This window comes from Bos indicus x Bos taurus, chromosome 1 (assembly GCF_003369695.1).
Source record: "Bos indicus x Bos taurus breed Angus x Brahman F1 hybrid chromosome 1, Bos_hybrid_MaternalHap_v2.0, whole genome shotgun sequence".
Taxonomy (NCBI): Eukaryota; Metazoa; Chordata; class Mammalia; order Artiodactyla; family Bovidae; genus Bos; species Bos indicus x Bos taurus.
In genome coordinates, this window is record NC_040076.1 from 131,953,635 (window position 1) to 131,976,975 (window position 23,341).

General features: G+C 37.9%; 1 protein-coding gene and 1 pseudogene across 2 annotated transcripts in view; one reads left to right on the plus strand and one right to left on the minus strand.

The window, feature by feature from the left end:
- Positions 1 to 23,341, plus strand: part of STAG1 (stromal antigen 1) — a 504,783-nt gene that overhangs the window by 105,801 nt on the left and 375,641 nt on the right. The window lies entirely within an intron of this gene.
- LOC113894842 lies at positions 22,383 to 22,963 on the minus strand (annotated as a pseudogene).

Genomic DNA, 23,341 nt, shown 5'->3' on the forward strand with positions numbered 1-23,341 from the left:
AGCCCTAATGCAGTTTGACAGGTGTCCTTATAAGAAGAAAGAATTAAAACAGAGGAAGAAAAATGCTGTATGAAAGCACAAAGACTCAGGGAAGGGATATAGGGAAGATAGCCATGTGAAGATGGAGACAGAGGTAGGAGTTACACTGTAATACACCAAGGAATGCCTGGGATTCCCAGAAACTGGAAGGGGCAAAGAAGGATCCTCACCTAGAGGCATTGGAGGGAGCATGGCCCTGTCAACATCTTGATTTTGGACTTCTTCCCTCTAGAGCAGTGTGAGAGTAAATTTCTGTTCCTTTCAGTACCATCAGTTCAGTCGCTCAGTCAGGTCTGACTCTTTGCGACCCCATGAATCGCAGCACTCCAGCCCTCTCTGTCCATCACCAACTCCCGGAGTTTACCCAAACTCATGTCCATCGAGTTGGTGATGCTACCTAGCCATCTCATCCTCTGTCGTCCCCTTCTCCTCCTGCCCCCAATCCCTCCCAGCATCAGAATCTTTTCCAATGAGTCAATTCTTCACATGAGGTGGCCAGAGTATTGGAATTTCAGCTTCAACTGAACATCCAATGAACTTTCAATGAACATCCAGGACTGATTTCTTTTAGGATGGACTGGTTGGATCTCCTTGCAGTCCAAGGGACTCCTATTAAGATTCTTCTCCAACACCACAGTTCAAAGGCATCAATTCTTCGGCACTCAGCTTTCTTCACAGTCCAACTCTCACATCCATACATGACTACTGGAAAAACCAGCCTTAACTAGATGGACCTTTGTTGGCAAAGTAATGTCTCTGCTTTTGAATATGCTATCTAGGTTGGTCATAACTTTCCTTCCAAGGAGTAAGCATATTTTAATTTCATGGCTGCTATCACCATCTGCAGTGATTTTGGAGCCCCCCAAAATAAAGTCTGACACTGTTTCCACTGTTTCCCCGTCTATTTCCCATGAAGTGGTGGGACCAGATGCCATGATCTTTGTTTTCTGAATGTTGAGATTTAAGCCAACTTTTTCACTCTCTTCTTTCACTTTCCGGAAAAGGCAATGGCAATCAACTCCTGTACTCTTGCCTGGAAAATCCCATGTATGGAGGAGCCTGGTGGGCTGCAGTCCATGGAGTCGCTAAGAGTCAGACATGACTGAGCGATGTCACTTTCACTTTTCACTTTCATGAATTGGAGAAGGAAATGGCAACCCACTCCAATGTTCTTGCCTGGAGAATCCCTTTCACTTTCATCAAGAGGCTTTTTAGTTCCTCTTCACTTTCTGCCATAAGGGTGGTGTCATCTGCATATCTGAGGTTATTGATATTTCTCCTGGCAATCCTGATTCCAACTTATACTTCCTTCAGCCCAGCGTTTCTCATGATGTACTCTACATATAAGTTAAATAAGCCTTTTCCTGTTTGGAACCAGTCTGTTGTTCCATGTCCAGTTCTCATTGTTGCTTCCTGACCTGCATATAGGTTGCTCAGGAGGCAGGTCAGGTGGTCTGGTATTCCCATCTCTTTCAGAATTTTCCACAATTTATTGTGATCCACACATTCAAAGGCCTTGGCGTAGTCAATAAAGCAGAAATAGATGTTTTTCTGGAACTCTCTTGCTTTTTCCATGATCCAGCAGACGTTGGCAATTTGGTCTCGGGCTCCTCTGCCTTTTCTAAACCCAGCTTGAAAATCTGGAAATTCACGGTTCACATATTGCTGAAGCCTGGCTTGGAGAATTTTGAGCATTACTTTACTAGCGTGTGAGACGAGTGCAATTATGCGGTAGTTTGAGCATTCTTTGGCATTGCCTTTCTTTGGGATTGGAATGGAAACTGAGCTTTTCCAGTCCTGTGGCTGCTGCTGAGTTTTCCAAATTTGCTGGCATATTGAGTGCAGCACTTTCACAGCATCATCATTCAGGATTTGAAATAGCTCAACTGGAATTCCATCACCCCCACTATCTTTGTTTGTAGTGATGCTTTCTAAGGCCCACTTGACTTCACATTCCAGGATGTCTGGCTCTAGGTCAGTGATCACACCATCGTGATTATCTGGGTCATGAAGATCGTTTCTGTATAGTTCTTCTGTGTATTCTTGCCACCTCTTCTTAATATCTTCTGCTTCTGTTAGGTCCATACCATTTCTGTCCTTTATCGAGCCCATCTTTGCATGAGATGTTCCCTTGGTATCTCTAATTTTCTTGAAGAGATCTCTAGTCTTTCCCATTCTGTTTTTTCTGTTTCTTTACATTGATCTCTGAGGAAGGCTTTCTTATCTCTCCTTGCTATTCTGTGGAACTCTGCATTCACATGCTTATATCTTTCCTTTTCTCCCTTGCTTTTTGCTTCTCTTCTTTTCACTGCTATTTGTAAGGCCTCCCCAGACAGCCATTTTGCTTTTCTGCATTTCTTTTCTATGGAGATGGTCTTTAAAGCCACCCAGTTTATGGCATATTCTTATAGCAGCTCAAGGAACCTTGGAAGTGTAAAATATAAGCATAAACGATGAAAGAATTTACTTCTGTTTTTCTGGCTTCTGACTTTTAAATTCTTTTGTTAGTAATTTTCTTAGTGGGATTGAACATTTATTGCATTTGAAGAATGTACAAATATCAGTTTTTATCAGAAAAAAAAATTTCCCCCTTTAAGGATTTATTGAAATTTCATTTGTTGCACAGATCAGTACCATGGTCACAGAATGCTCAAACCACCACACAATTGCACTCATCTCACACGCTAGTAAAGTAATGCTCAAAATTCTCCAAGCTAGGCTTCAATAGTACATGAACCGTGAAATTCCAGATGTTCAAGCTGCTTTTAGAAAAGGCAGAGGAACCAGAGATCAAATTGCCAACTTCCACTGAATCATCAAAAAAGCAAGAGAGTTCCAGAAAAACACCTATTTCCACTTTATTGACTATGCCAAAGCCTTTGATTGTGTGGATCACAGTAAACTGTGGAAAATTCTGAAAGAGATGGGAATACCAGACCAGCTGACCTGCCTCTTGAGAAACCTGTATGCAGGTCATGAAGCAACAGTGAGAACTGGACATGGAACAATAGACTGGTTCCACAGAGAAAAAGGAGTATGTCAAGGCTGTATATTGTCACCCTGCTTGTTTAACTTATATGCAGAGTACATCATGAGAAACACTGGGCTGGAAGAAGCACAAGTGGGAATCAAGATTGCCGGGAGAAATATCAGTAACCTCAGATATGCAGATGATACCACCCTTATGGCAGAAAGTGAAGAGGAACTAAAGAGCCTCTTGATGAAAGTGAAAGAGGAGAGTGAAAAAGTTGGTTTAAAGCTCAACATTCAGAAAACTAAGATCATGGCATCTGGTCCCATCACTTCATGGCAAATAGGTGGGAAAACTGTGGAAACAGTGCAGACTTTATGTTTTTTGGGCTCCAAAATCACTGCAGATGGTGATTGCAGCCATGAAATTAAAAGATGCTTACTCCTTGGAGGAAAAGTTATGACCAACCTAGACAGCATATTAAAAAAGCAGAGACATTACTTTGCCTACAAAGGTCCGTGTAGTCAAAGCTGTGGTTTTTCCAGTGGTCATGTATGGATGTGAGAGTTGGACTGTGAAGAAAGCTGAGCGATGAAGAATTGATGGTTTTGAACTGTGGTGTTGGAGAAGACTCTTGAGAGTCCCTGCAAGGAGATCCAACCAGTCCATCCTAAAGGGAATCAGTCCTGGATGTTCATTGGAAGGACTCATGCTGAAACTCCAATACTTTGCCACCTGATGTGAAGAACTGACCCATTTGAAAAGACCATGATGCTGGGAAAGATTGAAGGTGGAAGAAGAAGGTGAAGACAGAGGATGACATGGTTGGATGGCATCACCTACTCAATGGGCATAAGTTTGAGAAAACTCCGGGAATTGCTGATGGACAGGGAGGCCTGGCCTGCTGCAAAGTCATGGTTTTGCAAAGAGTCAGACACCACTGAGTGACTAACTGAACTGAACAGTCCCATGGAGCTCCAGTATTCTTGCCTAGGAAATTCCATGGACAGAGGAGCCTGGCGGACTAACAGTCCCTGGGGTTAGAAAAGAGTTGGACATGATTTAGTGACAAAATAGCAACAAGAACGAAGCAATGTTTTCAACCTTTGGGGGCAAGTTGAATGATCAGTTTATAAAATCAATTGTTTCTTTTTTCATGTTCTTGGATCTTATAGTGAGGTGTATTTAGTGTACAGTTTGGGAGTTATTTTGGATTTTTCTCTTTACCTCCTAAAATAATATAAATTAAGCCCCAAAATTAATACAGAGATTTATTCTCCACATTCTTCATCTAACTTCCCCAAATGCCAATATCTTAATTATCACAGCACAATTATCAAAATCAGAAAATAAACTAATCCATATTATGAACTAGTATGCAGACCTTATTCATATCTCATCAGTTGTCTCACTAACATCCGTTTTCTGATCTAGGATCTAATCCAGGATCACATATTGCATTAGGTTGTTATGCCTCTTCTTGACTGTGGCAGTTTCTCAGCCTTCAGTCTTTCATGACTTTGACCTTTTTGACAAATACCGGGTTTTTATTTTCTAGAATGTCCTTCAGTTTTGGTTCATATGATTATGATTGAACTTAAGTTTTTCTTTTTTGGCAAGAATACAGTGGAACTGAAATTGTATCCTTTTTTGTTCCTCCTATCAGGAGGCTCCTGTTTTTATGTTGTTAAATAATTTTGACCCATTATTGGCACTGTTAACTGATTCCCTGGTTAAGGAGGGCTTGCCAGGTTTCTCCATTGTAGTGTGACTGTTTTCCTCTTTGTCATTAGTTAGTATCTTGTACAAAGGAGATGCTTCGAGCAATACTTTTCGTTATACTTTTGCCTTCCAGTTTTGGTATCCATTAATGATTCCTGCCTGAAAAAGCAGTTGTGATGTTTATTAAATGGTGATTTTTCTTCTTTTATCATTTCTTATACATTTATTCTACTGTGAGGTAAAGCTTTCCCTTCTCCCCCATTTACTTTTCCATTCAATTTTTATTTGTATCATTATGTACTGTTAGATGATTGTCTTATTTTGGGGGTTGTAATGGCACCCCACTCCAGTACTCTTGCATGGAAAATCCCATGGACGGAGGAGCCTGGTAGGCTGCAGTCCATGGGGTCACTAAGAGTCGGACACGACTGAGCAACTTCACTTTCACTTTTCACTTTCATGCATTGGAGAAGGAAATGGCAACCCACTCAGGTGTTCTTGCCTGGAGAATCCCAGGGACGGGGGAGCCTGGTGGGCTTCCGTCTACGGGGTCGCACAGAGTCGGACATGACTGAAGTGACTTAGCAAGCTATTATAGTTCAGGTTTTTCTAATTATACTAGTCTTCAAGATTTAAAGAATTTTTCAGAATTTAAGATAAAATATTAGTTGTTCGTGGAACAGTAGATTTGAGGAGAACTCACAGTAACTCTCTGGATTTAAAGTAGCAAGACACAATTAGATACTTTAATTATTATTCAAATAAACAATGTTCAAATTTTCTAGTTGTAAAAGAACTTTTCATAAACCTATGCACAAAGCAGTGAATCTGTAAAATTTCATATCTTTTATCTGGTTTGGATCTCTATTTTTTTAACTTGAAGTATTAAATATTGTGGTAGTTTCAGATGTACAGCATAGTAATTCAGCATTTCTGCAGATTATATGCCGTTATAGGTTATTATAAGATGATAGATATAATTCACTGTGCTATACTAGTATATCCTTGTTGCTTATCTATTTTGTATATATATATAGTAGTTTGTGTCCCTTAATCCTGCACCCCTAATTTGACTCTCTCCCCTTCTGTGTCACCTGTGGTAACCACAAGTTTTCTATGTGGGTTTGTTTTGTGTATACATTCATCTGTATTAGTTTTGTAATTCCACATATAAGTTACATATAATATGTTTCTTTTTCTAACTAAATTCACTAAGCATAGTATTCTCTAGGTCCATTCTCATTGCTACAGATGACAGTAGTTTATTCTTTTTATGTGACTGAGTAACAGGCTATTGTATCTTCTTAACCCGGTGTCTGTTGATAGGCACTTGGGTTGCTTCCATGTCTTGGCTGTTGTAAATAGTGCTGCTGTAACCACTGTGGTACATGTATCTTTTCAAGTTAAAGTTTACGGGGTTTTTTTTTTTTTTTTTTCGGTATATGCCCAGGAATGGAATTGTTGGATCATATGGTAGTTCTATTTTTAGTTTCTTAAAGGACCCTCCATGCTGTTTCCATGGGCTTCCTGGTGGCTCAGTGGTAAAGAATCCACCTGCCAATGCAGGAGACCCGAGTTCAATTCCTGGGTCAGGAAGGTCCCCTGGAGGGAAAAGTGGCAACCTACTCCAATTTTCTTGCGTGGCAAATCCCTTAAACTGAGGAAAACTTATAGTGGGCTCCGGTCCATGGGTTGCAAAAGAGTAGGAAGAGTAGGACGTGACTTAGCAACTAAGCAGCAACAACTTAATGTTTCCATAGTGCTGTTATTAATTACGTTCCAGTCAGCACTGAACGGACTCCCTTCTCTGTACATCCTCTTTAACATTTATTATTTATAAACTTTTTGATGATAGCCATTCTGACAGGTATAATGTGATACCGCATTGTGGCTTTGATTTGCATTTCTCCAATAATTAGCAGATGTGCCTGTTAGCCATCACTGTGTCATCTTTTGAAAAATTGGACCTCATTCTTTAAAGTTTGTTTAGTCATAAGGATTTATTAAGAACCCATTTCTTCTTGTTCATGAACCCATAGAATCTGTTTTTTCACTGCTTTTATCAAACTGAATAGGCACATATTCCTCCCTCAACAACTAAGAATCTATCATGGATTCTGTGTGTTTTTTCTGTCTTGCTGAGTTTCTTAAGAGCAAGCAGCATAAGTTTTCAATAATTATTTTTAATTGTAGAATAATTGCTTTACAGTATTGTGTTGGTTTCTGCCAAACATCAACATGAATCAGCCATAGGTATACCTGTGTCCCCTGCCTCTTGATCCTACCTCCCTTGTCCCTCCCCACCCTACCCCTCTAGGTTGTTACAGAGCCCAGGTTTGAGTTCCCTGAGTCATACAGCAACCTCCCGTTGGCTATCTGTTTTACATATGGTAATATGTTTCCATGTTAACTTTGTTCATACAGCCCACCCTCTCCTTTCCCCCATCCATGTCCATGAGTCTGTTCTCTGTGTCTCCATTGCTGCCCTGCAAATAGGTCATCAGTACCATCTTTCTAGATTCCATATTTATGTGTTAGTTTAGGTATTTGTTTTTCTCTACTTTGTTCTGTGTAATAGGCTCTAGGTTCATCCATCTCGTTAGAAATGGCTCAAATGCATTCCTTGTTATGTCTGAGTAATAGTCCATTGTGGATATTACCACAGCTTTTTTATCTGTTCATCTGTCAATGGACATCTAGGTTGCTTCCATATCCTAACTATTGTAAATAGTACTGCAGTGAACATTGGAATACAGGTGTCATTTTCAATTTTGGTTTCCTCAGGGCATATGGCTAGTAGTGCAATTACTGGGTCATATGGTAGTTTTGGAGAAGGCAGTGGCACCCCACTCCAGTACTGTTGCCTGGAAAATCCCATGGATGGAGGAGCCTGGTGGGTTGCAGTCCATGGGGTTGCGAAGAGTTGGACATGAGTGAGCGACTTCACTTTCACTTTTCACTTTCCTGCATTGGAGAAGGAAATGGCAACCCACTCTGGTGTTCTTGCCTGGAGAATCCCAGGGACGGGGTAGCCTGGTGGGCTGCCGTCTATGGGGTCGCACAGAGTCGGACACGACTGAAGCAACTTAGCAGCAGCAGCAGCATGGTTGTTTTATTCCTAGTTTTAAAAGAAATCTCTGTACTGTCTTCCATAAAGGGTGTATCAATTTACATTTCCACCAACCGTGCAAGAGGGTTCCCTTTTCTCCACACCCTCTCCAGCACTTACTGTTTGTAAATTTTTTGATGGAGGCCATTCTAACTGGTGTGAGACTGACTCACTGTAGTTTTGACTTGCATTTCTCTAATAAGGAATGATGTTGAGCATCTTTTCATGTGTTTATAAGCCATTTCTATGTCTTCTTTGGAGAAACGTCTGTTTAGGTCTTTTGCCCAATTGTTGGGTAGGTGTTTTGTTTTTCTCATATTGAGTTGTGTGAGCTTCTTGTGTATTTTTGAAACTAATCCTTCGTCAGTTGTTTCAATTGCTATTATTTTCTCCCATTCTAAGGGTTGTATTTTCACCTTACTTACAGTTTCCTTTGCTGTGTAAAAGCTTTTACGTTTAATTAGGTCCCACTTGTTTACTTTTGTTTTTATTTCCATTATTCTAGGAGGTGAGTCATAGAGGATCTTGCTGTGGTTTATGTTACAGAGTGTTCTGCCTATATTTTCCTCTAAGAGTTTTGTAGTTTCTGGTTTTACATTTATGTCTTTAATCCATTTTGAGCTTTTCTTTGTATATGGTGTTAGGAAGTGTTCTAATTTTATTCTACATGTAGCTGTCCAGTTTTCCCAGCAGCACTTACTGAGGAGACTGTCTTTGCCCCATTGTATATTCTTGCCTCCTTTGTCAAAAATAAGGTGTCCATAGGTGTTTCTTGGGCTTATCTCTGGGCTTTCTGTGTTGTTCCATTGGCCTATATTTCTGTTTTTGTGCCAGTACCATACTGTCTTGATGACTGTAGCTTTGTAGTATAGTCTGAAGTTTGCTCCAGCTCCATTCTTCTTTCTCAAGATTGCTTTGATTATTCTGGGTCCTTTTTGTTTCCATATGAATTGTGAGATTTTTTGTTCTAGTTCTGTGAAAACTACCATTCATAATTGGATAGGGATTGCATTGAATCTGTAGATTGCATTTGGTAGTTTAGTCATTTTCACAATATTGATTGTTCTACCTCAGAAACATGGAGTATCTCTCCATCTGTTTATGTCATCTTTGATTTCTTTTATCAGGGTCTTATGTTTTTCTGTATACAGCTCTTTTGTCTCCTTAGGTAGGTTTATTCCTAGATATTCTTGTTTCAGTGGTGAATGGGATTGATTCCTTAATTTGTCTTTCTGATTTTTCATTGTTAGTGTATAGAAATGCAAGTGATTTTTGTGTAATGATTTTTTATTCTGCAATGTTGGTAAATTCACTGATTAGCTCTAGTAAATTTCTTACTGTATCTTTAGGGCTCCATGTATCATTGTTGTCTGCAAACAGTGAGAGTTTTACTTCTTTTCTAATCTGGGTTCCCTTTATTTCCTTTTCTTCTCTGATTGCCATAGATAGGACTTCCAAAAAATGATAGTGGTGAGAGTGGGCACCTTTGTCTTGTTCCTGATCTTAGAGGTAATGCTTTCAGTTTTTCCATTGAGAATAATGTTTACTCTGGGTTTATCATGTATGGCCTTTATTTTGTTGAGGTAGATTCCTTCTCTGCCCATTTTTTGAAGTTTTTTTTTTTTTTTTAAATCATAAATGGGTATTGAATTTTGTCAAAGGCTTTCTCTGCATCTATTGAGAATGTCATATGGTTTTTATCTTTCCTTTTGTTAATACAGAGTGTCACATTGATTGATTTGTGTATATTGAAGGATCCTTGCATCCATGGGATAAACCCTACTTGACCATGGCAAGCACCATAATTTAAACATTTTTTGATACCAACATTTTATAACATTGCCTTGCATTTTGTAGATCAAATACCATTGGGGGCATTTAAATACCACTGGGGATATGGAATGGAGGGCTCCAGAAGAATATGGTCTTGTCTTTTTAAGTTTGTGGGATTATTCATCTGTGAAACTAAGCATGTAGAAAACTATTCCAGAATGTCTCCTGGAGACTACACATTCATCCCTAAACCAGAGAATAGAAGTATGCATTGTGCAGTGAGAAAAGTTTAATATGTTGCTTTTATTTTGAAAATTAGAATTACTGTTAGAAAGTTAGTTTTGCAAATTAATATTGTACAAGCTGATAAACAGTGAATTGTAAATAAAAGAATATTGTGGAAATTTTGGCAGACAGGTATGTCAGTTAAGTGTTTGCAATTGTATTCTCTCTTGTATACTTAGTACAGGATGATTCAGTGTAAGGAAGTTAATCTCCTTGGTGTTCATTTTTACTTATTAGCTATCTTAAAGGTTGATGGCATTTTTAATCCTATTTAAATTTAGAGCAAGCCAATCAATAACATATTTGTAGTTGGTTAGTTGTATAATTTAATATTTTTAAAGATAATTTTAGAGGGCTAAAAGAGAAGGAAATGGCAACCCACTCCAGTATTCTTGCCTGGAGAATCCCATGTACGGAGGAGCCTGGTGGGCTACAGTCCACAGGGTCACTCACTCACTTCACTTAGAGGGCTATATATTTAAATTTATTTAAGTTTAATTTTTTCTTAAAATGATAATGGATACATATTTATAATGCTTTCTTAAAATTTTTGTTAAGTTAGATTAATAATAAAGATGAGCAAATGTCTTGACTCTGCCACAAATCCATGTATTATATTCATGTGGTCTTTGAAGTTTTGTTATTTGTTTCCAGTCTGCTCTGGTCTTGATGTAATACTTTATGTAAGATTCTTTTCTCTTAGTTCCATTTTGTGTTTGTAATTTTACTCCTATTTGTTAGATTTGTCATTTTGCATCTGACTTTGGATTCTGATTCCTTATCAAAACTCTAGTTTGGATCTGTTCAATTGATGCTTTTTTATTTTTCTACATTTTTCACATAGTACACCTGCCTGTTGAACTCTTGAAACTTAACTCAGGAGGCCTCAACCTTCTCTAGAGAGGAACCAGGGGTGAAGCTTACTGTAATCTGACTTCTTTTTGTAGTTTTGGTGCTGTACAGATTTACAGAAATGAGAAATCTCAGTCAAACTAAAAGGCAGTTTTTATGACAGCTATGTAACTGGTTAGAAATTATAGTGAGAAAAAGATCCCATGCACAATAGCTTTAAAAACTTCCCTTGTGGTCCAGTGGCTAAGACTCCACACTGCCAGTGCAAGGGCTCTGGGTTTGATCCTTGGTTAGGGAACTAGATCCCATCTGCTGGCACTAAGAGTTCACCTACTACGATTTTTTTTTTTTTTTTTTTTGAGATCTCACATGGTGCAACTAAAGCCACATAAATAAATATTTCAAACAAACTTATAAATGAACTAGCAATTTACTTACAACTTCAGTGAGCTTCCCTGGTGGCTCAGTGGTAAAGAATCCACTTGCCAATGCAGGAGATGCAAGAGATGCAGTTTGATCCCTGGGTTGGGGAGATCTTCTGGAGAAGGGAATGACAATCCACTCTAGTGTTCTTGCCTAGAGAATTCCATGGGTAGACCATGCAGTTGCAAAGAGTTGGGGCACAATTGAGCGACTAACACTTTCACTTACCACTTTATTAATGTTTTACACTTGCTAAGAAGCCACCTTTCTGGGTGCCAGGTACTAGACATTTCCTTAAGAACAAGATGAGAAGACATTTCTCCCTGCTGGTGCTGCTGCTGCTAAGTCGCTTCAGTCGTGTCCAACTGTGCGACCCCATAGACGGCAGGCAGCCCACCAGGCTCCCCCGTCCCTGGGATTCTCCAGGCAAGAACACTGGAATGGGTACATTTCTCTCTAGAAGATCATAAAATCTCCTACAGAGCTAGAAATGCAAATGAATTACTTAAATTGCGTGGTGAATTGTTGTGAACTTAAAACTGCCCTAGGAAACTCAGTCAGGGGCTCTGTATCAATTTAGAGGGGTGGGATGGGTAGAGAGATGGGGAGGAGGTTCACGAGGGAGGGGATATATGTATACCTATGGCTGATTCATGTTGAGGTTTGACAGAAAACAAAATTCTGTAAAGCAGTTATCCTTCAATTAAAAATAAATTAATAGAAAAAGTAACAGAGTGGAGTGACAGAAGTAAGGAGCTGAAAGAAATTTGTGGAACTATTACTAACAAAATAATACATGATCACACACAGACACACACACATAGTATGCAGCAAAAGGTACTCTCAGTGGTACGTACAGCGTGGTATGAAAGCTTATAAGTGTGATTCTTAACCCTGCCTAGATTTCAAGAAGTTTAGAGCTTTCGAATTTGCTTCAGGAGGAGTAGGGTTTTATTGGGCATGAGGTAGTATTTGCACATGCACAGAAGCAGAAGAGAATTGGTTTTGTCGAGAAATAACAAGCACTTTGAAATTAGGAGTAAAGTAATGGGAGAGAAGCAGTGAAAGTTGCGATTGTAGGAGAGTTTTAAGTTTCTTGCTGTTATCTCTTGGTTTTAGAGTTATAAGAACATAAAGTAATGGAAATATAAAAAGTAAAGGGAAAATGTGACTAGATGTGAAGAAGATAAGAAGGAAGAATTTGGGAAATAGTTTGAGGATGTTTATCATGGAACTGCATTTTCCAAGGGCAACATGTAAAGTTTTGGAAGAGTTCGGTCAAAACAAAAAAATTTGAAGTTCTCTGGATATGACAGGAGTCTTATTTTGGCTTGTCCTTTTTCCTTAGTGCCAGGACATTTTTCTGTGTGGTAGAGTTGTATGTGTGTATAAGATCACTTGTGGGAGGCTTTTTCAAACAACTTTCTTCCATTTCTCATATGCGCTGTTCCTCCATCTTTTCACTTAACCCCCTTGCTTCCCACTTTCATCTGCCCAACATCTTAATGTCACTGCTGAATAAGTCAGTTACTGAGAATACTACTGTCAACTATTTTTGTGTTTGCTTTTAAAGAAAATGCTGCTGCTTTTGGTTTGTTAACCATCTGAGAATTCTCATGTTCAGTTTTGCAACTACTGCTTTTACAAATGTATTTACATAATATACATGCATGGTCACATAGTTTAATTGAACAAATTTTTACTAGGTTTCAGGCATTAAGAGTATGCTTTCATGTGTGCTAATTTGCTTCAGTCATATCTGACTCTGTGCGACCTTGTGGACTATAGCCCCTTCAGGCTCCTCTCTGTCCATGGGATTCTCCAGGCAAGAATACTGGAGTTGGTTGCCATGCCCTCCTCTAGGGGATCTTCCCAACTTAAGGATCGAACCCGCATCTCCTGCATTGACAGGCGTGTTCTTTACCACCAGTGCCACCTGGGAAGCCCCATTAAGAGTGTAAGATGGGGCAAAAAGAACAGATACTTGGGCTTGCAGAGCTTTATGTTTTTATATACTTCTTTCTGTAGCTCAGTCTTAATATTTTTTAAAGTTATAGGCATTCTTCCAATTATTTCTCTCAGCAACCAAATGAAGCTTTTTTTTTTTTTTTTTTGTTAGTTGCATTATTTCTGTTTGAGAGGTGAGAATACTGAGGCATAGTGAGTTACAGAGTTAGAAAGCTTAAGGCCCAGATGATCTGGATCCAGGGCCCAAATTCTTGAAGCCCTCTGCTATAATTCCTTTTAATTTTAAGGCTTTGTTACCTGGAGATGGTAAAAGAAGGGGATACTTTTTTAGAATATTTGAAGAGAAAAAGAGGACTAATGAACGAGTCAACTTGCTGTTACCAGTGAACTATCCCATTTAGCACGTAATTCAATTTTGGTGTAAGTTGTCTTGTCTCTTTAATATTTGAGATTTTGAGGATTAATGTTTTCCAAAGTTTATTACTTCTCCATTTCCTGTGTCATAATAGTGCCTTTTTCCTATTTGCTTCATCTTGTAGTAGGTATTGCTGTGTAAATTGGAGGTTTGAACTCTATTTTGGCATTCTTTTTATTCACTGAAAGAACTAGAAAAATTTTCTCATTTGTAGGCTACTTTTACTTAGAAAAGAGATTGGTACTTTGTTTTCTTGATTGAAATCTACTTAAATTTTTCATAGTATGATGTATACATTTATGTATTGGAAATTTTTTTTCTCTTAATATCTTTAATTTGCTGTCATGAACATAGGTAACAATCATAATTCTAGTTAAAACAGTAAATGAGTATAACATTTCTGTGTTGGTGCAGAGTAGTACTTCAGATCCCACCTGCAACATTCAGGATCTTCATTGCGAAAAACGCATGGGCTCTCTAGTGTGTGAGGGCTCAGTTGCCCTACAGCATGTGGGATCCTAGTTTGCTAACCAGGGATTGAATCCTTGTCCCCTGCATTGCAGGGTGGATTCTTAAACTCTGGATCACTGGAGAAGTCCACAGTTTCAGAAACACCATTTTAATCATTGTTTTGCTTTGCAAATCATGTGCCACCCACTACCATATACCCACATGCGTATATATATACATATTCACTGCTAAGAGATTCTCTGAGACAGCTCAGATAAAATTTTAGGAGTGATAAAATAGGGTCCTGAATTAATTAGATTGTAAGTCTGCCTGGAGAGTGAATTCCTCTGATTAAAGACTAGAACTTTGTACTCCACAGGTGATACTGCCTGTAATTGGAAATAAGCTGTGTGATAGATACTGCTTTTTAACCCTTGTTCTTGAATCAGTTAATGAGAATTTATAAAACCGGGTGTTATTGAGGCAAGATACTGGCTGGTCATTATATTCTGAATTTTATTTTTCTTCCTGTCATCATCTTTGGCACAGTGCATGGTAAACAGATAGGGGCACTGCGTATTTAAGTAGATGGGGCATTATGCCTCTGTATCTCTGGGTGTACACATGTGCTTAAATCCACGTGAGATCAGAAAATTGACCAAGGATATAAATTAACTCTGTGGAAAACTTTAATTGGCTAATAAGTTATTTACTATTTCTAAAAAAAGACTTTATTTTTAAGAGAAATTTTAGAATCACAGCAAAATTGAATGGAATATACAGAGACTATCCCATATATTCCTTGTCCCCAAGTACATACAGTCTCTTCCACTATCATCATCTTGTACCATAGCGGTACATACACACATAGCGGTGAGTTTAATTGGTGAACTTACACTGACATGTCCTTATCACCCAGAGTGAACATTAGTGTTCACTTTTGGTGTTGTATAAACTATGGCTTTTTATAACTATATCATTACATGTGTCCATCATTATAGTATCATACAAAAAGTTTTACTTCTGTAAAAACCTTTTGTGCTCCACCTATTATCTCTTCTGCCCTGTAATCCCTGGCAACCACTGGTATTTTTAACGTCTCATAGTTTTGCCTTGTCAAGACTGCAGTGTAGTTGAAATCATGGAGTATGTGGCAGTTTCAGATTGACTTCTTTCAGTTACTAATATGCATATGACTTTTCCTGTGTCTTTTCCTGACTTGGTGACTCGTTCCTTTTAGTACTGAGTAATATTCCATTGTCTGCATGTACCACAGTTTATTTATCCATTCATCTCCTGAAGAACATCATGGTTCCTTCCATGTTTTCACACTTTTGAATAAAACCACTAAACATCTTTATGTAGGTTTATGTGTGAAGATGAGTTTTTACTTCCTTTGGATATATACTTTGGAGCATGATTGCTGGAACATATGGTAAGAATATATGGAGTTTGTAAGAAACTGCCAGACTGTCATCCAAAGTTGCTATACCATTTTGTTTTCCTGCCAGCAGTGAATTTCTGTTGTTCCATTTACTTGTCAGCATTTGGTTTTGTCAGTCTTTTGGCTTTTCACCATTCTGAGTGTAGAAGTATCGTACTGTTTTTTAATTTGCAGTTCTCTAATGACATAGGATGTTAAGTATCTTTTCTTTGCTTATATGCCAGCTGTGTAGTTTCCTTTGTGAGGTGTTCGAGTCTTATACCCATATTTTAAGCAGGTTATTTGTTTTCTTATTGAGTTTTAACACTTCTTTATATATTTTGGATGCTTAAGATATTAGATTAAAAACATATTGAAAATATTAAACAAAAATGTCTAGAGAAATATTATTTCCCTGTCTGTGACTTGTCTTTTCATTTTCTTGACAGTCCTTTGCTGAGCAGAAGTTTTAATTCTAGTAAGTCCAGTTTAACTATCATTTTCTCCTCATAGTTCGTGCCTTTGGTGTTGTATCTAAAAAGTCATCACCATATGCCTAAAAAATCATCACCATACCCAAGGTCATCTGGATTTTTCCATATGTTATTTTAAGAGTTTTACTTTTGAGTTTATATTTAGTTCTTTGATCCATGTTGAGTTAATTTTTTGAAGGCTTTAAATTCTTTCTTTCCCACATGGATATCCAATTTTAACATCATATGTTGAAAAGATGATGTTTTCTCCATTATATCACTTTGTTCAGTTGTCACAGATCAATTGACTATTTGGGTGGGTTGACTTCTGGGCTCTCTGTATTATTTTATTAATCTAGTTGTCTATTTTTTTTGTCACTATCATAGTCTTGATTGCTATAGACATATTAAAGCAAATCTTAAATTCAGATATTATCAGTCTTCTAATTTTGTTCTTGTTTTTGAATATTGTTTTGCCTATTCTAGATCTTTTGCCCTCCAAATCAACTTTAGCACCAGTTTTTGATATATAGAAATTAACTTCTTATGCAGTCAACAGGGAATGTGTTGAATCTATGGACCAATATGGGACTGACATCTTGGCAATTTTGAGTCTTCCTATCTGAACCAGGAATAGCTATCTGCTTATTTAGTTCTTGGGCTTCTCAGGTGGCGCAGTGGTAAAGAATCCACTTGCCAGTGCAGGAGATTCCAAGGACACAGGTTCCATCCCTGGGTTGGAAGATTCCCCTGGAGTAGATAATGGTAACCTGCTCCAATATTCTTGTCTGAAAAATTTCATGGACAGAGGAGCCTGGCGGGCTATAGTCCATGGGATCACAAAGACTCAAGATGCAACTGAGCACATATTTAGTTCTTAGATTTTTCATTGAAATTTTGGAGTTTTCCTTGTCTAGATCTTGTCCATATTGTTTTGGATTTATATTCAAATATTTATCTTTCTTCTGGTGCTGATGTAAATGGTTAGATGGATAGACAACATCACCAAATCAATAGACATGAATTGGAGCAAACTCTGGTAGATAGTGGAGGACAGAGGAGTCTGGTGTGCTTCAGTCCTTGGAGTCACAAAAAGTCAGACATGACATAGCGACTGAACAATGTAAATGGTGTATTAATTTCAAATTTCATTTGTTCATTTTATATATGAAAAATGGCTTTTCAGTTTTTTCAGGTTTTCTGTATAGACAGTCATGTGATCTGCATACAAAGAAAGTTTGATTTCTTCCTTCCTGGTCTGTATACCTTTTATTTCCTTTTCTTATTGCTTTAGCTCGAATTTCTAGTACAGTGTTCAAAAGGAATGGTAAAAGATATCTTTGCTTTGTTCTTAAGAGGGCTAGTTCTTCCCATTATGTATGTGTTTGGTGTAAGTTCAGAAGTTCCCATCTATTTTAGTTTAGTGAAAGTTCTTTTAAAAATTATGAATGTGTGTTGGATTTTATGAAATGTTTTTCCTGAATTTATTGATATGACTGTGTGGCTTTACTTCTTTGCCTCTTGTTATGATGGGTTCCATTATTTGATTTTCACATTTTAACTAGACATGTGTACCTGGGATAAAGGACGTTATTGGTGGCTCAGATGGTAAAGAATCTGCCTGCAATGCACGAGACCAGGGTTCGATTCCTAGGTCAGGAAGATTCCTTGGAGAAGAAAATGGCAACCCAATCCAGTATTCTTGCCTGGAGAATCCCATGGACAGAGGAGCCTGGAAGGCTATAGTTCATGGTGTTCATTTCCAAGACAAACCATTCAGTATCACAGTAATCCAAGTCTATGCCCCAGTCACTGATGCTGAAGAAGCTGAAGTTGAACAGTTCTATGATGACCTAAAAGACCTTGTAGAACTAACACCAAAAAAAAAAAAAAAAAAAAAGTCATTTTCATCATAGGGGACTAAAATGCAAAAGTAGGAAGTCAAAAGATACCTGGAGTAATAGACAAGTTTGGCTTTGGAGTACAAAATAAAGTAGGGCAAAGGCTAACAGAGTTTTGCCATGAGAATGCACTGGTCATAGAAACACCCTTTGCCAACAACACAAGAGATGGCTCGACACATGTACATCAGCAGATGGTCAGTACTGAAATCAGATTGATTATATTCTTTGCAGCTGAAGATGGAGAAATTCTATACAGTCTGCAAAAGCAAGACTGGGAGCTGAATGTGGCTCAGAGCATGAACACCTTACTGAAAAATTCAAACTTAAATTGAAGAAAGTAGGGAAAACCACTAGACGATTCAGGTATGACCAAAGTCAAATCCCTTACAATTACACGGTGGAAGTGACAAAGAGATTCACGGGATTAGCTCTGATAGAGTTCCTGAAGAACCATGAACAGAGTTTTGTGACATTGTTCAGGAGGCAGTGATCAAAAGCATCCCCTAGAAAAAAACATGCAAAGAGGCAAAATGGTTGCCTGAGGAGTCCTTACAAATACTGAGAAAAGAGAAGCTAAAGGCAAAGGAGAAAAGGAAAGATATACCCATCTGAATGCAGAGTCAAAGACTAGCAAGGAGAGATAAGAAAGCCTTCCTTATTGATCAGTGCAAAGAAATAGAGAAAAACAATAGAATGGGAAAGACTAGAGATCTCTTAAAGAACATTATAGAGAACCTGAAGCATTTCATGCAAATACGGGCATAATAAAGGACAGTAATGGTATGAACCTAACAGAAGCAGAAAATATTAAAAAAAAAGGTGACGAGTACAAAGAAGAACCATACAAAAAAGATATTAATGACCCAGATAACCACGATGATGTGATCACTCACCGTGAGCGAAACATCCTGGAATGTAAAGTCAAGTGGGCCTTAGGAAGCATCACTACAAACAAAGGTAGTGGTGTTGATGGAATTCCAGATGAACTATTTCAAATTCTAAAAGATGATGCTGTGAAAGTGCTGCACTCAGTATGCCAGCAAATTTGGAAAACTCAGCAGTGGCCACAGGACTGGAAAAGATCAGTTTTTATTCTAATCCAGGAAAGGGGAAGTGCCAAAGAATGTTCAAACTACTGCACAGCTGGACTCTTCACATGATAGCAGAGCTCAAAATTCTCCAAGTGAGGCTTCAACAGTATGTGAACTGAGAACTTCCAGATGTTCAAGAAGTGTTCAAGATGTTCAGATGGATTTAGAAAAGGCAGAGGAACCAGAGATCAAATTGCCAGCATTGGTTGGATCATTGAAAAAGCAAGACAGTTCCAGAGAAACATCTGGAACATCTGTTTTATTGACTACACCAAAGCCTTAGACTTTGTGGATCACAACAAACTATGGAAAGTTCTTAAAGAGATGGGAATACCAGATCACCTTGCCTGCCTCCTCAGAAACCTGTGTGCGGGTCAAGAAGCAATAGTTAGTACTGGACATGGAACAACAGACTGGTTCCAAATTGGGAAGGGAGTATATCAAGGCTGTATATTGTCACCCTACTTACTTAATTTACATGCAGAGTACATCATGTGAAATGCTGGATTGGATGAAGCATGAACTAGAATCAAGATTGCCAGGATAGATACCAATAACCTCAGATATGCAGATGACAGCACCCTTATGGCAGAAAGTGAAGAAGAACTAAAGAGCCTTTTGATGAAAGTAAAAGAGGAGAGTGAAAAAGTTGGCTTAAAGCTCAACATTCAGAAAACTAAGATCATGGCATCCCGTCCCATCACTTCATAGCAAATAGATGGGGAAACCATCTAAACGGTGGCTGCAGCCATGGAATTAAAAGACACTTGCTCCTTGGAAGAAAAGCTATGGCCAACTTAGACAGCATATTAAAAAGCAGAGACGTTACTTTGCCAACAAAGGTCCTTCTAGTCAGAGCTGTGGTTTTTCCAGTAGTCATGTGTAGTTGTGAGAGTTGGACCATAAAGAAAGCCGAGCGCCAAAGAATTGATGCTTTTGACCTGTGGTGTTGGAGAAGACACTTGAGAGTCCCTTGGACTGCAGGGACGTCAAACCAGTCCATCCTAAAGGAAATCAGTCCTGAATTTTCATTGGAAGGACTGATGCTGAAGCTTCAATATTTGCTACCTGATGCTAAGAACTGACACATTGGAAAAGACCTTGATGCTGGGACATATTGAAGGCGGGAGGACAAAGGCTGACAGAGGATGAGATGGTTGGATAGCATTACCGAATCAATGGGCGTGAGTTTGAGGAAGCTCTGAGAGTTGGTGATGGACAGGAAAGCCTGGAGTGCTGTAGTTCATGGGATTGCTCATGAGTGAGCAACTGAACTGAACTGTACATGGGATAAATCTCGCTTGTGGTACATAATTTTAAAAATACATTTAAAATTTTTGATTTGCTATCACTTTGTTGACAGTTTTATATCTGTGTTGATGAGACATAGAGTGGTCTGTAATTTTCTTGCAGTGTGTTTGTCTAATTTTGATGTTAGGGTAATACTGTCTCATAAAATGAGGTAGGAAATATCCCCTCTCCTTTCATCTTTTGGAAGATATGGTAGAGACTTGGTTATAGCTTCTTCCTTAAATGTTAGAATTTGCCAGTGAACCTATCTGGGTTTGGTTCTTTATGTCGTGGCAGGTTTTAAAATATTGATGCAGTTTCTTTTATAGATGTAGGCCAGTTTATATTGCCTGTTTCTTGTGAGTTTTGGCATATTTTATCTTTCAAATATTGGATCCATTTCATCTCTGTTTCACATCTTGTGAGTATACTCATGGTATTCTGTTATTACCCTTTTTGTGTTGTCGTTTTCTGTTTACATTCCATTTTTTATTTCTGATATTGTGTCCTTAGTTAGCCTAGGTGGATGTTTATTAATTTTTATAGATCTTTTCAAAGAACCAGTATTTGGTTTTAGTCACTTCCATAATTTTTGACTTACTATTTTACAACTTCTTTGCCTTTTGCTCTAGTTTTTATTATTTCTTTTCTAACGCTTAGTTTTTATTTGCTTTGTTCTCCCCCGCCCCCCCCTCTCGCCCCCCCAGTTTCTTAGGTTGGAAGATTAGACGATTGATTTTAGATTTTCTTCTTTTCTGCTACATGCAGACAGTGCTATAAATTCTCTGTAAGCTGCTTTGGCTGCATCCTAAAAATTTTGATGAGTTGTATTTTCATATTCATTCAGTTGAAATGTTTTAAAATTTCTGTTGAGATTTCTTCTCTGACTCATGCTATTTAGAAGCATGTTGTTTAATTTCCAGGTGTTTTGTGATTTTTCCAACTATCTATTAATGATTTCTAATTTAATTCCATTGTAGCCTGAGAGCATGCATTGTATGATTTCTGCTTTTCCAAATTTGTTAAGGAATTTTTTATGGTTCAGAATGTTATCTGTTCTGATGAATGCTCCATGTGAGCTTGAGAGAAATGTGAATTCTGCTGTTGTTGAATGAAACAGTTTATAGATGCCAATTAAATACAGTTGATTGATCGTGTTATAGAGTTCACTTGTGTCTTTATTGATTTTCTGCCTGCTTTTTACTATTTTTGTTGCTGTTCTTTATCCCTCAGAAGTTTGACAAAATGAGAGGAACAGCTCTTTTACATTCTGTTTTGAGGGTGAGAACTGATGGGAGAAGTGAAAGAGTTAGGAGCCCTGAGAAGAAGTGCTCAGCTTAGAAGATAACCTTGGGAATGATGAGAAATGTACCTTTAGAGTGAGAGAGAGAGAGAGAGATGTATGTGCTTTTTCAGGTGTAGTATCTTTCCAGGTGGCTCAGTGGTAAAAACTGCCTGCCAGTGCAGGATATTTGCATTTGATCCCTAGGTCAGGAGGATCCTTGGAGGAGGGCAAGGCAACTCATTCCAGTATTTTGGCCTGGAAAAAATCCCATGCACAGATGAGCCTCATGGGCTATAGTTGGGTCGCAAAAAATTAGACACAGCTGAGCACGCATGCATCTTTAAAACCAACATAATTCAGAAAGAATGGGGAATATTCTTTATTGAAAGTGAAGTTTAGCACAGTGTCTAGCATGTAGGTAGATGCTTTAATGAATGTTGGATGTTCTCAGTAAAGAGAAAAAAAACAATACCAAGTTAGTTATAGAGTGATACCAATTTATGGGTGACTACTATAAAAATGAAATAGAGGACTATATGACCAATGATAAATTTATAAGATTGCTGGAATGACAAGAGAAATGTTTAGAATGGCTTATGAAAAACGTAGTAAGTACAAACAGGAGTTTTTTGTTTTTTTGATTGCTTAACTGATTTTAATAACATGACATAAAGCCCCTACACTTGATATAATTGTTATGCAAAATACATAGATGAATACTGTCTTCTTTTAAAAATATGAAATAAATAAGCAAGACGTGAAAATAGGCAAGTTTCCATTAAATAAATGAAAATTTAAAAAAAAGTTTTGCTTTCCATTTCATTTGAAGAAGGGAAATTATCATTTTAAACAAAATACAAGTTTATTAAACTAAAACATTATATAAAATGTTTAACTTTCATAAGTTAAAATGTTTAACTTATATAAAATGTTTAAGCTTCAAGGTTATGTTACTCCCAGATTTTGCATGTAACTGACAGAAGATGAGATGGTTTGGATGGCATCACTGATTCAATGGACGTGGGTTTGGATAGACTCTGGGAGTTGGTGATGGACAGGGAGACCTGGCCTGCTGTGATTCATGGGGTTGCAAAAAGAGTCGGACATGACTGAGCAACTGAACTGAACTTTCAAATCTGCTAACACCCACTGAATTGATTCCATTCTGGATTCTAAGGCGTCAGTTTCTTCTTGCAAATTTTTCTTTGCTTCTTCTAACATTTCTTGTGTTTCTTCTTGAGAATGATTAATGAAAACATCGCCAATGTGATAAGGTGTCATTAAGAAGTTGTCATCTGCAAGCATGATGTCCTCACAGACATCTTCTAAATTTTGGAGTTGTTTCTTTTTTACTTCTATTTCTTCCTTCAGCTCTGTGATTCTACTTGTATTCTGTGCAAATTTTTTATCTTTTGTTGATCTTCAAAAGTGATATTGACATCTTCTGCAGCTGTCTTCTTCATGGTGGCTGCCATCTTGGTAAACATGAGTTTTAAAGCTATGATTAGAACAGAAATAAGATTAAAGGATGGTAAAATGTTAAGTGAAAAATTGGTATGCATCATTTTTATATACCTTCTCCACCAAGGGAAATTTTTTTCCTTGAGAGCTGTAGAGAGCCAAATATATAGGTTTATAAGACAAAGTTGGTTGTGTTTAGTAAAATGAGACTTAATTAAAAATGGGGAATAGAGAATAAGAGTGCACTGGGTTATTTTACTTAAGTAAAATACTCATAAAATGAGATTCTCAAAATTTTGCAGATGTCCTGAAACTATCACTAGACTTCTTGTTTCTTGATCCCAAAACCTGGTGTTCATATGTGCTAAGTTGCTTCAGTTGTGTCTGACTCTTTGCAGCTCAGTGGA